At 39.0% G+C, this 6,243-nt stretch overlaps 1 pseudogene; it reads right to left on the reverse strand.

The window, feature by feature from the left end:
• Nucleotides 1-2,577: 2,577 nt before the first annotated feature.
• On the reverse strand, nt 2,578-3,590 carry LOC118938061 (uncharacterized; annotated as a pseudogene).
• Between the last annotated feature and the right edge of the window lie 2,653 nt (nt 3,591-6,243).

The raw sequence follows: 6,243 nt of genomic DNA on the forward strand, positions 1-6,243 counted from the left end.
AAAACAACTTCCATTTCACATTATAATCAACTACAATGCTTCACCTTCACCAATATAAACATGGTGTCTACTGGCTGTCAACAATTAAAAACAAGAAAAAACACCTATTACTAAATAATAATAAACAATCGTATTCTTTTTTTCTCCTTTTTCTTTCTATAGAATCCTTAAACTCACTAGCTTCTAAAACTCTCGTCTTCCTAAAACTCACTAGTTTCTAGAACTCTCGTCCCCTTGGAACGAGCCCAAACAAAACTCAAATCAAATTGTATTAGTTACATGCGCTATATACACAAACATCTGCCACAATAATCACATTACTTGTATTTTTTCAAACAAGCCCCTTATAAACTGCACAAGCACCAAAAACGCTGTTGTTTTGACAAGTAGCAATAAATCACTGATATCGATTAGGGGGGAAATGAAGTTGTACGTGCTGTTGAAACTGACACAACAAAAAAAAAACACATGGAAATGGGAGATATATTTTACCTCACTGGTTAGAGGACAACCTGCAGAAGAGTCAGCTACATTTGGGAGTGATGCATTTAAATGTAGGGGTCACTAAACAAGGGAATGCAACACTTATTTGTCATCACTCATCGATATGCTAAAATCATTTGTGCGAGAGGAGAAAGATCAGGTTGCACGTCCTGTTAAAACTAACAGCTCAAAAACCACACGGAATCTGGAAGTAATGTGTACATCCCTGGTTAGAGGACAATTTGTTGAAAACAGCTCGCCACATTTTGAAGTGTTGCATTTTGATTCAAGTGGGTCACCAACGTGGTAAGTGTAACACAACTCCTAATTGTCCCTATAATTTCTAAGCAAACAGCTGGAGGCAGGGCTTTCTCCTATAGATCTCCATTTTTATGGAATGGTCTGCCTATCCATGTGAGAGACGCAGACTCTGTCTCAACCTTTAAGTCTTTACTGAAGACTCATCTCTTCAGTAGGTCATATGATTGAGTGTAGTCTGACCCAGGAGTGTGAAAGTGAACGGAAAGGCTCTGGAGCAACGAACCGCCCTTGCTGTCTCTGCCTGGCCGGTTCACCTCTCTCCACTGGGATTCTCTGCCTCTAACCCTATTACAGGGACTGAATCACTGACAAACTGGTGCTCTTTCATGCCGTCACTAGGAGGGGTGTGTCACTTGAGTGGGTTGAGTCACTAACGTGATCTTCCTGTCTGGGTTGGCGCCCCCCCCCCTTTGGGTTGTGCGGTGGCGGAGATCTTTTTGGGCTATACTCGGCCTTGTCTCAGAATGGTAAGTTGGTGGTTGAAGATATCCCTCTAGTGGTGTGGGGGCTGTGCTTTGGCAAAGTGGGTGGGGTTATATCCTTCATGTTTGGTCCTGTCCGGGGGTATCATCGGATGGGGCCACAGTGTCTCCTGACCCCTCCCGTCTCAGCCTCCAGTATTTATACTGCAGTAGTTTATGTGTCGGGGGGCTAGGGTCAGTTTGATATATCTGGAGTACTTCTCTTGTCTTATCCGGTGTCCTGTGTGAATTTAAGTATGCTCTCTCTAATTCTCTCTTTCTTTCTCTCTCTCGGAGGACCTGAGCACTAGGACCATGCCTCAGGACTACCTGGCATGATGACTCCTTGCTGTCCCCAGTCCACCTGGCCGTGCTGCTGCTCCAGTTTCAACTGTTCTGCCTGCGGCTATGGAACCTTGACCTGTTTACCGGATGTGCTACCTGTCCCAGACCTACAGTGTTCAACTCTCTAGAGACAGCAGGAGCGGTAGAGATACTCTTAATGATCGGCTATGAAAAGCCAACTCACTGACCTGTTGCACCCTCGACAACTACTGTGATTGTTATGATTTGACCATGCTGGTCATATTTGAACATCATGGTCATGTTCTGTTACAATCTCCACCTGGCACAGCCAGAAGAGGACTGGCCACCCCTCTTAGCCTGGTTCCTCTCTAGGTTTCTTCCTAGCCACCGTACTTCTACACCTGCATTGCTTGCTGTTTGGGGTTTTAGGTTGGGTTTCTGTACAGCACTTTGAGATATCAGCTGATGTAAGAAGGGATATGTAAATACATTTGAACTCTTTTTTTGTTTGTCAATTTTGTTAAATCACATAACTCACACACGTACTCTTCCATTTCAGAGCCTGGATTTTTCGCCTGGGGCTAATATCCATATCATGTTGAAATCAATTCATGAGGGGGAAAACGTTTAGGCATCTACATTGTGAAATCATTAAAATACTCCTACTACAATGTTAAAACATTCTACATTGTGACACTATTAAAATATTCCTACTACAATGTGTTAACATTCTACATTGTGACATCATTAAAATACTCCTACTACAATGTTAAAACATTCTACATTGTGACACTATTAAAATATTCCTACTACAATGTGTTAACATTCTACATTGTGACATCATTAAAATACTCCTACTACAATGTTAAAACATTCTACATTGTGACATCATTAAAATACTCCTACTACAATGTTAAAGCGTTCTACATTGTGACACTATTACTTGATATGATGAAACATTGTGTATTTTTTTATGTTTAGTCAGAGATCTATTATCAGATTATGTTTACTCACAGCTATAAGGTTTCTCTCCTGTGTGTGTTCTCTGGTGTGATATCAGGCCGGATGAATGAGTAAAACTCTTCCGACATTGAGGACAGCTATAAGGTTTCGCTCCTGTGTGTATTCTTTGTTGTGTTATCATGCTGCTGAGCTGAGTAAAACTCTTCCCACATTGAGTACAGCTATAAGGTTTCTCTCCTGTGTGTGTGTGCTCTGGTGTGATATCAGGCCGGATGAATGAGTAAAACTCTTCCGACAGTGAGTACAGCTATAAGATTTCTCTCCTGTGTGTATTCTCTGGTGTTTTATCAGGCTGCTGAGCTGAGTAAAACTCTTCCCACATTGAGTACAGCTATACGGGTTCTCTCCTGTATGTGTTCTCTGGTATAAAGTCAGAGAGCCAGATGTAGTAAACCTCTTCCCACATTGATCACAGCTATAAGGTTTCTCTCCTGTGTGTATTCTTTGGTGTGTTATCATGCTGCTGAGCTGAGTAAAACTCTTCCCACATTGAGTACAGCTATAAGGTTTCTCTCCTGTGTGTATTATTTGGTGTGTTATCATGCTGCTGAGCTGAGTAAAACTCTTCCCACATTGAGTACAGCTATAAGATTTCTCTCCTGTGTGTGTTCTCTGGTGTGATATCAAGCCGGATGAATCAGTAAAACTCTTCCGACATTGAGTACAGCTATAAGATTTCTCTCCGGGGTGTATTCTCAGGTGTGTTATCAGGCTGCTGAGCTGAGTAAAACTCTTCCCACATTGGGTACAGATATAAGGTTTCTCTCATGTCTGTATTCTCTGGTGTGTTATCAGGCTGCTGAGCTGAGTAAAACTCTTCCTACATTGAGTAGAGCTATAAGATTTCTCTCCTGTGTGTATTCTCTGGTGTGTTATCAGGCTGCTGAGCTGAGTAAAACTCTTCCTACATTGAGTACAGCTATAAGGTTTCTCTCCTGTGTGTATTCTCTGGTGTTTCATCAGGCTGCTGAGCTAAGTAAAATAATATGGATGTAGCAATTGCAGATTTCCACTTTAACACCAAACATCAATTCAACAACTGCAGAGTTTGTGCCTATGTTGTTAATACAGTACTTACTGGTGTTCATCAGGGAACGGTTTCTCAAAACCATCTTATTGCTAAATTCATCGTTAGAACCATTGGTTGCCTTATATTATGACAGACCAGCTGGATCTACTGTCTCTATTATACTATGACAGACCAGCAATATCTACTCTATCTATTGTATTATGACAGACCAGCTAGATCTACTGTCTCTACTATATTATGACAGACCAGCTAGATCTACTGTCTCTATTATACTATGACAGACCAGCAATATCTACTCTATCTTTTATATTATGACAGGCCAACTAGATCTACTGTATCTATTATATTATGACAGACAAGCTAGATCTACTGTCTCTATTATACTATGACAGACCAGCAATATCTACTCTATCTATTATATTATGACAGACCAGCTAGATCTACTGTCTCTACTATATTATGACAGACCAGCTAGATCTACTGTCTCTATTATACTATGACAGACCAGCAATATCTACTCTATCTTTTATATTATGACAGGCCAACTAGATCTACTGTATCTATTATATTATGACAGACCAGATAGAACTACTGTCCCTATTATATTATGACAGACCAGCTAGATCTACTGTCTCTACTATATTATGACAGACCGGCTAGATCTACTGTCTCTACTATATTATGACAGACCAGCTAGATCTACTGTCTCTACTATATTATGACAGACCAGCTAGATCTACTGTCTCTATTATACTATGACATACCAGCTATATATACTGTCTCTATTATATTATGAAAGACCAAATATATCTACTGTATCTATTATATTATGACAGACCAGCAAGATCTATTCTATCTACTATATTATGACAGACCAGCTAGATCTACTGTCTCTATTATATTATGACAGACCAGCTAGATCTACTGTATCTATTTCTTATGACAGACCAGCTGGATCGACTGTATCTATTAAATTATGACAGACCAGCAAGATCTACTGTCTCTAATATATTATGACAGACCAGCTAGATCTACATACTTTACAATATTATGACAGACCAGCTAGTTCTACTGTCTCTACTATATTATGACAGACCAGCTAGATCTACTGTATCTATTATATTATGACAGACCAGCTAGTTCTACTGTCTCTACTATATTATGACAGACAAGCTAGATCTACTGTCTCTACTATATTATGACAGACCAGCTAGATCTACTGTCTCTATTGTCTTAGAACAGACCAGCTAGATCTACCTTCTCTAGTATATTTTGACAGACCAGCTAGATCTACCTTCTCTATTATATTATGACAGACCAGCTAGATCTACTGTATCTATTTCTTATGACAGACCAGCTAGATCTACAGTCTCTATTATATTATGACAGACCAGCTAGATCTATTGTATCTATTATATTATGACAGACCAGACAGATCTACTGTCCCTATTATATTATGACACACCAGCTAGAACTACTGCCTCTAATATATTATGACAGACCAGCTAGATCTACCTTCTCTACGATATTATGACAGACCAGCTAGATCTACTGTCTCTACTATATTATGACAGACCAGCTAGATCTACTGTCTCTATTATATTATGACAGACCAGCTAGATCTACTGTATCTATTTCTTATGACAGACCAGCTGGATCGACTGTATCTATTAAATTATGACAGACCAGCTAGATCTACTGTCTCTAATATATTATGACAGACCAGCTAGATCTACATACTTTACTATACTATGACAGAACAGCTAGATCTACTGTCTCTATTATACTATGACAGACCAGCAATATCTACTCTATCTATTATATTATGACAGACCAGCTAGATCTACTGTCTCTATTATACTATGACATACCAGCTATATCTACTGTCTCTATTATATTATGACAGACCAAATATATCTACTGTATCTATTATATTATGACAGACCAGCAAGATCTACTCTATCTATTATATTATGACAGACCAGCAAGATCTACTATATCTATTATATTATGACAGACCTGCAAGATCTACTCTATCTATTATATTATGACAGACCAGCAAGATCTACTCTATCTATTATATTATGACAGACAAGCTAGATCTACTGTCTCTACTATATTATGACAGACCAGCTAGATCTACTGTCTGTATTATATTATGACAGACCAGCTAGATCTACTGTATCTAATATATTATGACAGACCAGCTAGATCTACCTTCTTTACTATATTGTGACAGACCAGCTAGATCTACGGTCTCTATTATATATTGACAGACCAGCTAGATCTACTGTATCTATTATATTATGACAGACCAGCTAGATCTACTGTCTCTATTACATTATGACAGACCAGCTAGATCTACTGTATCTAATATATTATGACAGACCAGCTAGTTCTACTGTCTCTACTATATTATGACAGACCAGCTAGATGTACTGTCTCTATTATATATTGACAGACCAGCTAGATCTACTGTATCTATTATATTATGACAGACCAGCTAGATCTACTGTCTCTACTATATTATGACAGACCGACTAGCTCTACTGTCTCTACTATATTATGACAGACCAGCTAGATCTACTGTCTCTACTATATTATGACAGACCAGCTAGA

Source organism: Oncorhynchus mykiss, chromosome 13 (genome assembly GCF_057628025.1).
Source record: "Oncorhynchus mykiss isolate SJ-2025 chromosome 13, ASM5762802v1, whole genome shotgun sequence".
In the NCBI taxonomy this organism is placed as follows: Eukaryota; Metazoa; Chordata; class Actinopteri; order Salmoniformes; family Salmonidae; genus Oncorhynchus; species Oncorhynchus mykiss.